Source organism: Oncorhynchus clarkii, chromosome 12 (assembly GCF_045791955.1).
Source record: "Oncorhynchus clarkii lewisi isolate Uvic-CL-2024 chromosome 12, UVic_Ocla_1.0, whole genome shotgun sequence".
Taxonomy (NCBI): Eukaryota; Metazoa; Chordata; class Actinopteri; order Salmoniformes; family Salmonidae; genus Oncorhynchus; species Oncorhynchus clarkii.
In genome coordinates, this window is record NC_092158.1 from 43,244,015 (window position 1) to 43,257,720 (window position 13,706).

Sequence of the window (13,706 nt, forward strand, 5' to 3'; positions counted from 1 at the left end):
GCCTTCCGGTAATTGTATTATATTGCGGCAACACAACATTCCAGCTGGAACTTCATTTGGCCAATAAAAATGGCTCAATGAAACCTTTAAAAAAAGTTTTGAACAGTCTAGGCCTATATTGCAGCTATTACCAACAAAGATGATTATCTACTGTAGGCCTACCCAACCAATGACAGCAATAGGCTAACACTATTTATATTACAACAGGCCTACTTTTAACCTTAAACTAAACGGCAGAACTGAATTTAGTCAATGAAATGTCTCAACAAAATGAAACAAAACACTTTTGGCATAGGATATTTAAATAACTGTTTTACATTATTACATAGGCCTACAATAATAATAATTATAATAATAATTTACAATGATGATAATAATTACTAAACAATTGATAATAAATACGAAAATAAATAAATGAAAAGGTAGAAAATTGCATCAACCCTGAATAGCGAGTTGCACATAGTCCATTTGGCCGTGGCAATGTTTTTCTCCTCTTTGTCCACTACAATATAAACATTTGTCCCCAAAGACATTACCCTTGTCAGATACTTTTCACTATACTCTTTCTCCTCTAACTTTCGTTTTACTTCAATGAAAAACTACTCCATGATCGCAATCAACAGTAGCCTAGGCCAGGGCTCCTTTTACTCTCTCTCTTCTCTCTCTCCTCAGCAGCAGGTGCATGTGAGGTGAGCAGCCAGAACCAGTTTCACCTGGACATAAGCTATACGTTTTATTGAATTGTAATTGCTCAGTTCTCATCCTACTAACACTAAATTAACAGAGGACAGGTCCAATTGGGTTCAGTCGGTAAATCAATTTTAATTGCACATATCCAAGACCCAATTATATCAGACCCCAACCCAGATCCAAGACAAAAGTCTGAATTTAGGACCCGGGTCAGATCTCGGAATTTTGGGTCTGTTGAAACCGTCAAGACCTCTACAACAGAGTACACTTAATTCTTTACCCCCTCTCTCTATTCCAGGATCCCGACCCAGGTTGGAGGATGCCCCTCCACGAATCGTGGAGCACCCCTCTGACCTGATCGTGTCCAAGGGCGAGCCGGCCACCCTCAACTGCAAGGCAGAGGGGCGTCCTAGCCCCATGGTGGAGTGGTACAAAGATGGCGAACGAGTGGAGACGGACAGGGAAGACCCGCGCTCCCACCGTATGCTGCTGCCCAGCGGCTCCCTGTTCTTCCTGCGTATCGTCCATGGTCGACGGAGCAAACCCGACGAGGGGGTCTATGTGTGCGTGGCACGCAACTACCTAGGCGAGGCCGTCAGTCGCAACGCGTCACTGGAAGTGGCAAGTAAGTGCCTTGGCCATTTTGGCTTTTGGGGATAGAGAGGTGTGTTTGAGCCAAGTTGGCAGAAATTGATAAAGTATAGCACTGCATAGCATTGACAGAGAGGAGAGGCAATCCTTAGCACAAGCAAAATGTAACAACTGTCACTGGAAAGTGAAGATAGAACAGCCAACAAGTGGCTGTTTCCAGGTAACAGATGTTAGCTCCTGAAATCATGACACACACACACACATTTGCGCCACCCAGACACAAGCATGCGCACACACACACACACACACACACACACCACACACACCACACACTATAGAAAACCCTGTGAGAATGGCAGATTTTCACAACAGGGCACTGCTGCAATCTGCTCTGCTCAAATAAAACGTGGACGGCCAATTTGATTTCACTATTAGATTAGCCGATGCGCTATTGCATTAGGATTTCATTATGTAATTCCGTTTGATAACACAACGGGTAATTTGCGTATTTCAGTATTTTTTGTTGTTGCTGTTTTATGAATAGTTTTCCCTGATATGAGTTGAGGATAGTTTCTTGGTTTGTATTGGTTGCCTGGTTTTCAGTGCTTTAGAATGAAGCCTGGTAGGCTACAGTTACCCCATTCCTTTTTCAAGAGCTGCCATTTGCTCCTCTTTCTTATCCGACAAACTGTTTGTATACAGCAGGGCTCTTCAACTCTGTTCTGGAGAGCTACTGTCCAGGACCTTTTCACTCCAACCCCAATCTAGCAATCTGATTCTAATAATTAGCTGGTTACTAAGCTGAATCAGGTTAGTTACAACTGGGGTTGGAGCGAAAACTAACAGAAGGCTAGCTCTCCAGGAACAGGAATGGAGAGCCCCAGTAAACAGCAATGTAAACATATTTGTTAGAATTCAATTATTGTGAAGGCCGTCTTTGCCCCATGACAGACTGTCCCTCAAAACACAGAAACTGCGTTTTTACTGAGGGAGCAGTGAAAGTCAAATGCTTTCAACCCTCCTTTTATGGAGCTTAGCCCTGGCCAATATCGCTCACCCTAAAACTCCCAACCATCTCAGAGGAGAGTGGTTCCTCTCTGGGCGACCCCAACCATGAGACAGCCCTGGGGCCAATGCTCCGGAAGTAAGATGTGCATGCACACGCACACACACACACACACACACACACACACACCGCTCCTCCAGAAAATGTATTTGGAGGTTTTAAGGGATTAGGAAGGGGGTTACTTGGCAGATAAGGGTGTCTGAGTTGCCCTCCTCCCCTCTTCAAATGGCCAAGCTGCTACAGGGCACGCTCTCCTCAGGCAGCTCCAGGCTGGCTGCCCTCTGTTATTAATCCGATGGGTCAGGGCCAATATGGGAAATGGTGCTCCATAACTGCTTCACGCTCCACACTGAGCAATTTCCAACCTCACGTCCAGCTAAGAGCAGAAATACAGGCCCCGGCCTGTAGAGTTCAGCAGATTATGACATATTTTCTTGCCAGGTGTACCAATCAGTGGTTCCAAAGCAATTTGTATCCGTTGATGCATTTTCTCTGTTGCCTGAACCCCTCTTCAAGAGATCTTTGAGAAATCTTTTTTTTTTTTTTACTCGTAATTGGACGAGTGGCAATTGCCTGTTTTCTTTCACTCTGATCGTGAAAGCATCCGTTTCGATAAAACTTTTCGGTTACAACTGGCTTTGCCAGTCTGAAAGTCAACTACCTGAGGTAGTTCTCCAAGTGTCTGGTCTCCAGGGATCAGCTATGTCAAATGCCTTTGTGTGCCAATGTGTTTCCACTTAAAGTGCCCACTGGTACTGTGCTAGAAGATATGGTCTTCTCTCTCTTTGAAGCCCTTCAGGAGTAGATCTCTCTGAGCTAGTCTGTTTCTGAGTTGCTCTGTCTCTTAATTAGTCTCTGAGTTGGTTAGTCTAGGAGTTGATCTCTCTGGATCGGTCTGTTTTTTGAGTTTAGACTGTTTGAGCCCTCCTGTGTGTCCAGGCTTAACTAATGGAATCAATGTGCCTGCTGCCAGGCTCGTGGGGGCTGAGGGAAGGGCAGAGGACAGGACTATGTCCAGGGGGGCTAAACACAAAAGGAGGGGTCAGATGGCCAAGGGGAGGCCAGGACCCTCTGGCTGGTCCCTCTGGTCCCCCTTCCGTCTGGTGGTCATTGAGCTGGGCCCACCGGCCAAACCTGTCCTCCTCAGAGGATCATGAATTAATAAGACCAGACTGGGGCTAATGAGACTGAGGCCCGTGCTGGTGGCCTGTGGCCAGTGGTGTGTGTGTGTGTGTGTCTGGAGAGGATGGGGGTCAAGAGGACATGACAACAGGTGGTGTGAGGAACTGTCCCCCCCCACCACACACATACTACCCCTGCCCCCATGCTAATGAATGCTGGGGCATCTGCAGGGCCATTGTGTGTCCTGGGTTACAGAAGAAGCATCCAGGTTTACAATAGAACGATAAAATCCCACTCCGACCATTGTGACTAATCAAGCTCCATCATCTCTCATGGATACAGATCACTATCTGCGCGGGCTATAACACCACACTGTTAAATGCACCAGACCCTCCTACTGACCTCGACCGTCTGTCAGATTCTGTTAGTTCCCAAACTGTTAGGCAAGTGTAGGAGTATTAGGCAAGATGTATTTCCTAGATGTGCGAGGTCGATTATTACGCGTTGAATCGGAGTCCTGTAACCGGGTTATACTGTGATTACAGAATTCCTTCGATTTGTTTGGTTATCTCAGAAGCCTGTTGTTTGGAAATGAGTTGCAGTTGCGAAAATAGATCAACTCCCATTCTTGTCCCCAAGGGAACTCGTGTGGGGTCAGGCTCGGTGAATATGGTGCTGTTTATAGTTCTACTGACGGCTGCTTTATTATTCCATTTATTTTGTTGTGTTGTCCTCTTCCCCAGGAGCCCCCTGCCTGCCAGCCGAGAGGCCGTTTCAAAGTCAACTTTTCGCTTAATTGACTCTGGGAACTTTTCATTGACAGACGCATTACACTTTGGGCGTTCAATGTGGCCTTTGCCTAACGATAGGACAATACCGTATGCTGTTGTATTAAAAGCACATTTCAAGGGGATTTAGCTGCGTTTGACCCTCCGCAAATGACCGAGCAAACAGACGTTTAAACTCTCTATTGATTTCTACAATATGTTTTTTTTAATGAATTCGCTGAGCTGAAATTCACCTTAAGATGACCACCGCTCCAGAGTTGGAAAGGTCAGAGAAGAGCTTAAGTCATTCGACTGGATCTAAATGGATTTGTCACAGATCCATCTGGTTTGGAGTTTGTTGACGTGGGGGAAACGGGTGTAGTTGAACTCCACATCCCCCCCTTTCTGTGCCATGCTAGAGGGAGTTGTTTGGGAGTCTTCATGTGCAAGGCACATTAATGGGCACAGGGTTAACAGCGCTCAGCACATTTGATGAGAACTGGGCACTGCGGTGGGCAGAGGGTCAGTAGAAAGTACACCTTTGCCATCTGTTCCTGGGCCAAGTGTTCATTGGAAGCCATCACGCTGCCCAGAAGGTGCCCATATGTCATGACTGGACTGAGACAGCAGGATGCTCATCCACTGACGCAGTGGTCTTGATCGTTTCCGAGATGAGACTGAAGTGTCAGAGATGACTAGCCTGCCAGTCTGTCTCAGCTGCAACCAACAACAACTACATGATGCACAAAGTCAGGAGAGTCTAGCATAACTTATACAGCGAACTAAGGAAGTTGGCATCACCCAGGGGAATTGAATAGCATACAGATGTAGAATCTTAATTTGATCCAGTTTGCTAAAGCAGGAAAATAATCCTGCAGCAACAGGAAATGTGAATTTTTGTAGGGGTTGATCCATTTTTCAAAAGGAAATATCAATCTGAAATTTCAAAGTGGAAATTACAAACTTCAGAAGCTTTTTTAAATATACTACTAGCTTTTAATTTCCTGCATTACAGGAACGTTCGCCTGCAGAGAGTGATCAAATGAAGATCCTACACCTGTAGGAACACACATAAACAGCCTCCTATTTAATCTCTATCCAATACACAAATGTGATGACATGTACCTCAATTTAGGGCTCCCGAGTGGCGCAGTGGTCTAAGGCACTGCATCTCAGTGCAAGAGGCATCATTACAGTCTCTGGTTTGAATCCATGCTGTATCACATCCGGCCGTGATTGGGAGTCCCATAGGGCGGGCGCACAATTGGCCCAGCATCGTCCGGGTTTGGCCGGGGTAGGCCACCATTGTAAATAATAAAACATTTCAGTAGTGTACAAAGGTGTCAATGACCCAACAGTGTAATTGGTTGTCATATTCTTCTAGATCCTAGAACGGTGCGGTGTCTGGCATTGTCACTGGCCTGGCTGTGTTTGCGTAAACGTCTATTCCAAATCCCCCGATGTGGCCGTTGGCCTGTCTGGGAGAAAGAAACTGCTATTTACCAATAATGGAGTGAATAAGCACACATACATACAATTATTGAAAACCGACCTGTTTCTTACCACCAACGTGGGCACCCAATATACAGATGTCGTATCTTAATTTCATCATCCTGTTGTTGCAGGAATTTTCCTGCATGGCAGGAGATGCAAACTGTAGTGTAGTCAAGGTTTAAAGTTTCTAATTTACACTTAAAAATTATTTATTGGCCCCAATGAAAAATGGATCAATCCCTACAAAAACATTATATTAATTATAATCCACATAATAATAATTCCCATTTCCTGTGCTGCAGGATTATTTTTCTGCTATAGCAAACTGGCTCAAATTAAGATCCTATATCTGTAGCTTGCACTCTTGCTCACTGCCCAGTCCCAGTCCAGATTCTGCATTTCTGTCATGTCTCTCTGCTGTTGTGTGTGCGTGAGTCATTCTACAGACTATGTTCAGAACTAGTTTAACCCTGCGTTGGCTCCTGAGGGAAGGCGGATATAGAAGTGTATGGGATTTGGCAAGCTGTCCCTCATTGAATGGTGGGCACCAAGAAAGCTTCCGAGCCCACACACATTCTTTGAGTAAATCTGCATGACGCATTTGATCTTTTTGCACGCCTTCCAACTTGAGATAACCAATTGAATTGAATAGATTTGACAGTAAAGGCACAACAATATCAAGTTTCTCTTCTGGATACGGTACTACGAAAATACTAGATCTACCATTTTGGCTTTGGGAAACATGGTGGGATGTCACATTTTCTGAAAAGATTTAAGGGTGACTTAATAAATAAATAAAATAATTTAGTTCAATTAAGCATTTTATGTTTTGTTTATGCACATTTTATGGCAATGCTATTGTCATACAGCTTTTTGCAAATGGCTGAGACCTTTATATGTTTGGCATCTCATCAACTCTTTGTTCAACGACAATGCCTCCGGGCTGCATTCTCACATAAACATCACATCGACTGAACCATTGTCCCCCTACACTTCTTTTACGCCATTTCCCCAGGCGGTGATGTATTTTTTATTTATTTTTTATTTTAAAGCCATGAAACGCTCTTAAATATATTGCTTGGGATTCCTCCTCTCTTAAGCACCTTTTGAAACTTCATTTTAAATTACTTATCAGACTTTGACTAGTATTCTCAATTCTCATATCCTTGATGATTGTGAGAAGACTACTGTTGTGGTGGAGCAGCTTTTTTTGCTTTTGTTTTTTCTCCAGATGGCTTGAGTACAGTAGACAAAGCAGAGAGGGCAGTGGGGGGAATTAGGGAGAATGGGGGCAACTGCCCCACTGGACAAAGGGGGTCCTCATGGCCCCATGCTCCCCTAACATAGGCCAAAGCAGACCATTACTAGATTAAAGTAATCCTCTTCCAGGGCAGACAATGTCTCTATTAGCTGGCCACACAGATTAGACCACCTCAGTAATGGATTTATTGTTGGGGGTATCTGCATACAAAAGGACTACGCTTGGGGGGCAAAAGGGGCAGGTCAAACGCCCTCCCCCTCCCTCCGCGCTCTCCCCATGCCCCCTCTCTTTGTTTTTGCCATTCAATTGTTTTGGGTCAGTCCTTCTATCCAGTGGTGAAGGGGTGTATACTCTACACACACACACACACACACACACACACACACACACACACACACACACACACACACACACACACACACACACACACACACACACACACACACACACACACACACACACACACACACACACACACACACACACACACACGCACACACAGCCCCCAATGCATATTGCAGACACTGAAACACAAGCACACACACTGCTGACTCTTACATACACACACACACTTCACAGACATGACAGAGGCACTGAATAACAAGTGGACATAGTGTTTGTAATAACAGGCGTCCTGCTGTGAAGCTCCTTCTTCCTCTAACCTCTGCCAGTCTGAAGTGCTTGTTTTTGGTAAATAACGTTTTCCAAGGAGCCTTTCATCCAAGTTTTTGACGCAACATACTTCTGTCAGTCTGTTTGAACTGTCCTTCAAAGCTAAAATGACTGCATTTTTAAAGAAAGTATACTTTTCAAAGTCACTTAGCGTGAGACTTGTGCCTTGCAGAATGTATTCAACTGTAGAGGAGGCTGGGATGTACCTCTCAAGTTTAGCAGAAGTTAGTCACTATTATGCGACAGTTAGAATTTTGAATCGGCTGCTGATAATTTAGATAACTGCCCCATTGTGTTGCACTGTACACCATTTACATTACAATTATTGAATGAAAAAAGAATGAATCATTGTTATTAATTTACAGTCTTGAATGAGTCATTTTCACAGCTTTTTATTTCCTTACAAACTAATGTCATTTAGACATTTTTAAAAGGTTCCAGTTTTTTGGGGGTTGAGTTATTGCATTTTCTCCCCGGTCCCTAAACGTCTTTGCTCCGTGAAAGAAGCAGAGATGACGGAGACATATTTACCGATGTCAACAAGATTGAAGCATACATTCTATCGATTTATGACATTATTCTGGTGAGCAAGGGTTTATTTAGTCTTGTAGGACAACATATAATAACAGAAGAGAAGCTGCATGGTCCCCAGATCCTCAAAAGATTCTACAGCTGCACCATCAAGAGTATCCTGACCGGTTGCATCACAGTCTGGTATGGCAACTGCTCGGCATCTGACCGTAAGGCGCTACAGAGGGTAGTGCATGCGGCCCAGTACATCACTGGGGCCAAGCGTCCTGCCATCCAGGACCTATATAATAGGCGGTGTCAGAGGAAAGCCCATAAAATTGTCAGAGACTCTAGTCACCCAAGTCATAGACTGCTTTCTCTACGGCAAGCGGTACCGGAGCGCCAAGTCTAGGACAAAAAGACCCCTTGAAATCTTCTACACCCAAGCCATAAGATTACTGAACAATTAACCCTGTTGTGTTTGTTTCATGTTAATTAATTCTGTGTTCCCGGTCCAAAATGACTGCCCCCATTATAGCTGATTTATAAATCCATAATAATACATATATTATCACCTAATGTTGTGTCAGATCTTTATATGAACGTACGTTCTTGTGAACATTTCACGTTTGTCACTTCCATTTGCTATTTATGGCCTGTAGGCCTCATTGACCTGAGCTCATACAACTCGTTTTTGAGTGAAAAAAGCATCATGTATGGATTATTTTGACTATAACAAATACTCAGATGAAACATATTGTTCTATTTATCACAGACTACTTTGTGTCAAAGTTTAACAAGGAGATTTGTTTTGAAACCATTGCAAAAATTTGAATAGTGATACTAAATAACATCTGTTGTGTTCCCGGTCAAAACTGACCGGTATGATTTTATAGTAAAGAAAGGACATAGGCCCAAAACTACACATGAAAACTTTACCATATTACAAAATTAATGTCTGAACACATTAAAGAACAGCAGCAACAATAACAGTATTACTATCAATGACAAAAACATTGAAATGTTCACAATCTGTCAATCAATGGTAGTTACATTTTGTGTGTCCTCGTGCACATGTTGGACAATACGTGGGGGTTGTTGTATGTGCCTGGACTTGGTTTATAGATGAGTGGCAGGCGCTCCACCCACTTGTGCCAAACCTCTCTGATCGCTGCCAGCTTGTTTTGTTGACAGTGGCCTGGTCTTGTATCACGGTTGTCGAAGCGAATCACCCGTGACAACACGTGAAATATCTGGAGTGACATAGTGGCATGAAAAATTGCCCAACCAGGCTCTGCATCCCATAAACTGGTGCTAGATTAGTTTCTGTACACACCAGCCAAAATCAAGAGACGCACGTATGCTTGGACGTCTGTCCGGTCTACCTCCTTCCAGTTGTCTTTGTAAACGCGTCTCCCCTCCAAGTTGGTCATGTTTATCACTATAGTTTCGATTGACTCTGTCAGGAATAGTTTTATGTCATCAACCCGGGATATGGCGTATCTCATTTGACCCTGGGGTCATCCTGATAATATTTTCAGCCGACAGCCAACCTCTCCTCTCAGGTGGGGATAAAGACCAGGACAAATTCCCATTCTTTGACAGGAATGTAACAGCAACCTCAGCAGGGCCCTCTTCCTCATCACTGGAATGTAACAGCAACCTCAGCAGGGCCCTCTTCCTCATCACTGGGTTGTTCCACATCGGTTGTCTCTCGGGTCTGGATCATATTCTGTGTGTCTTCAACTTCTGACACTTCCTCCTCTAATGCATCTTCACTGTCAGTTTCCTGGCCTCTGTCCTCCTCACCAGTGTCATGATTAAAGATATGATCAAGAACCTCACATACAGTATATCGTATATGGTCATTGTGCTGCCACAGAATTAATTGTGAGCAAGGCCTCAAAAAAGCTTTATATACCATAGCTGCGATAAAAGTTACTATCATTGAAACAATGTTGTGATTGTTTGTGAGAATGCCAACAAGTGTGGTTCCCGTGGAGGAAAGATTCTATTGGGGAAAGGTCCCCGTGGGGGTTGCCATGGAAGCCAAGAAGGGGATGGAAGTGTGTGTGTGTGTGTGTGTGTGTGTGTGTGTGTGCGCGCTCAAACACATGCATGTCGGAAATTATAAGCAGAAACATCTAAATCAGACAAAAACAATCCTGCACTCCCTGTCCAAAAGAATGTCCACCGTGTCTGACTGTACCTTACAGCGTATTTTCTATATTAGCGGGTAAGGGTCGGGTAAGGGCCACAGATTTTCATTTTATAACATATAGTGCATTCGGAAACTATTCAGACCCTTGTACTTTTTCCACATTTTGTTACTTTACAGCCCTATTCTAAAATGTATCAAATACATATTTTTATTCCTCAATCTACACACAATACCCCAAAATGCCGAAGCAAAGACAGGTTTTTAGAAATGTTTGCAAATGTATTAAAATACAAAACAGAAATACCTTATGTACATAAGTATTCAGAACCTTTGCTATGGGACTCGAAATTGAGCTCATGTACATCCTGTTTCCATTGACCATCCTTGAGATGTTTCTACATCTCCATCATTCTTAAATGGAAGAAGTTTGGAACCACCAAGACTTTTCCTAGAGCTGGCCACCCAGCCAAACTGAGCAATCGGGGGAAAGGGCCATGGTCAGAGAGGTGACCAAGATCCTGATGGTCACTCTGAAGGAGCTCCAGAGTTCCTCTGTGGAGATGGGAGAATCTTCCAGAAGGACAACCATCTCTGCAGCACTCCAACAATCAGGCTTTGTGGTAGTGGCCAAACAGAAGCCACTCCTCTGTAAAAGGCACATGAGTTTGCCAAAAGGCACCTAAAGACTCTCAGACCATGAGAAACAAGATTCTCTGGTCTGATGAAATCAAGATTGAACTCTTTGACCTGAATGCCAAGCGTAACGTCTGGAGGAAACATGGCACCATCCTTACGGTGAAGCATGGTGGTTGCAGCATCATGCTGTCTGGATGTTTTTCAGCTACAGGGACTGGGAGACTATTCAGGATCGATGGAAATATAAACAGAGCAAAGCACAGAGAGATCCTTGATGCAAACCTGCTCCAGAGCGATCAGGACCTTAGACTGGTGCAAAGGTTCACCTTCCAACAGGACAACAACCCTAAGCATGCAGCCAAGACAACTCAGGAGTAGCTTCGAGCAAGTCCTTGTCCTTGCGTTGCCCAGTCAGAGCCCGAACTTAAACACGATCGAACATCTCTGGAAAGACCTGAAATTAGCAGTGCCGCAACACTCCCCGTCAAACCTGACAGAGCTTGAGAGGATCTGCATCGAAAAGTGGGAGAAACTCCCCAAATACAGGTGTGCCAAGCTTGTATCGTCATACCCAAGAAGACTCGAGGCTGTAATCGCTGCCAAGGCTGCTTCAACAAAGTAGTGAGTAAAGGGTCTGAATACTTATGTAAATGTGATATTTCAGCTAAATAATCTAAAACCTGTTTTTGCTTTGTCATTATGAAGTATTGTGTGTAGATTGATTAGGGGAAAAAAACGATTTCATGCATTTTAGAATAAGGCTGTAACGTAGCAAAATGTGGAAAAAGTCAAGGGGTCTGAATACTTTCCAAATGCACTGTATAGTCGGGCGGTTGCGGACGGGTTATTAGCAATTGCTGACGGGTGAACAAACAGCTGCACCCTTTATTGTTTACCACTTTTCCCATGTGTTTTTTTCCTTTAGACTCCATGAAATGATTACCTCTTCCTAAATATTTGGTCAAATTATTAATTTTGTGTATGGTTTCCTAGAAACAAGCGTGGCACAACTTACCCCACCCTCCCCTAGTTATTTAGGTAACAGCTAGCCCTTTGTTGGTGCTGTTCACGAGACTTAGCATGCATCCCAAGTGGCACCCTATTTCCTTATAGTGCAGTACTTTTGTCCAAGGCCGATTTGGAACGTTGCTTCGAAACTGGCTTCAGTAAGAATGCCCCAGTGAGATGGCAGAGAGGTTGGAGAGGGCTTCTTGCCTGGCAGCAGACATGTTGCCCTATCGTACTCTTTTGAATTATGGCGCTCAGTCCTGGGGGACTGTGGCCCAAATATATATCTACACACACACATAGCAGCCTCCCCTACCCAAAAATAGGGAAGGTGTATTGGGGATTAACCTCTTACCCCTGGTCGGGTGAGCACAGCCAGAGCAGGAACACCAATATAAGAGATGGGAATGGACCATGAAGCGAGGCACTATGTGAACACCCCAAAGAGGTGTGTGTGTCCACAGGCTGCTTTCCAAGGCTGAAACAGACCAGTGCTGCTTTTGGGGAAAGAGGGCTAGGGCGAAGGGGAGAGAGGGTGAAGAAAGATAGAAAGGGAGAGGGGGTGTGTGATAGCGTGATGGGAGAAGAAGGGGGTGGGTGTCGGAACATTTCAGTTGCCAAGTTGTATTTTAATACGGCCCCTCTTGACTTTAAATATGTCTCTTTCAATCAAACTAGCCTAGTAGGCCTGAGGCATGGGGCTGACTGTTGGGGGGAGGAGATGCATGCAGGAGAGGGTGGAGGCCAAGCCAACCCCCATAAGCTACCCTCTCCTCCCTCCCTCTAACTCACTGTTACCAAGGAGCGTACTGGTCCTCCGCACACACAAATTGTAAACTGTAGGCTACACATATACACACACCCAGGGTAATCAGTAACGTAACTTTTAGATTACCTAAACTCAGTAACGTAGTCTGATTACTTTCCGTTACTTTTGGATTACTTCACCCGTAAAACACACAAGAAAAAAATATATATTACCAATTTAACAACATTTATTGATGTTTGAGCCACTAATCAGAGCCACATTAGAACACATCACAAAACATTGTGACAAAAAGGTATTTAAGCACTGCATATCTGCCTCTAACATTAATCCTTCATCCTGATCTTGTCCATTTACACCTATAAGATCTGATCACAGTCAGACCACAATGCGTCTTTTAATCATGTACACCTGTCTAAAAATGTGGGCACAAACACAATGTTCAGGACAAAGGGTACATGTTGAAACCAGGTATAAGTAAGGCCTTAAGTAACACGGCAACATGGATGTAGCTAAACATTTATCCCACAAAAAAGTATGAAAATGTATGCACTCACTACTTACTGTAAGTCGCTCTGAATAAGTGTGCATGCTAAATGACTAAAATGAAAAATAGTAAAACATTTTTTTTACAACATGCACAGTATAATCACACATTTAGGCCACCAAGTAGTTTTTTAAGTTCAAGCAAAAAAAGTGCAGCTAGGTACAAAAACCCACGTATCAGACATGGCAGTATGCCTATTCTGAAGCTAGCCTACTTAGATGATTGAAGGCAGACATTGCTGTTGTATCGCAGCAAGAAGACATTCTCTAGATGAGCATCAGACATGCTGTTTTCGCTGACAGGTAAACAGGTTTCCACCATAGCTGAAAAGGCACTCAACCGGGGCACTGGAGGTCATGTGTAGGGTTGTACTTCAGAAACAAGTTCCCGGACTGCGGGGAACGATTTCAAGGAT

General features: G+C 44.0%; 1 protein-coding gene across 1 annotated transcript in view; it reads left to right on the forward strand.

Moving 5' to 3' along the window:
* The first annotated feature begins 1,282 nt into the window (after window positions 1–1,282).
* The window catches only part of LOC139423215 (roundabout homolog 3-like), a 104,982-nt gene continuing 92,558 nt past the window's right edge, over window positions 1,283–13,706 (forward strand). Inside the window, exon 1 of the mRNA XM_071174971.1 lies at window positions 1,283–1,315. The gene's annotated coding sequence lies outside the window, so the exon portion shown is untranslated. The remainder of the gene's footprint in view (window positions 1,316–13,706) is intronic.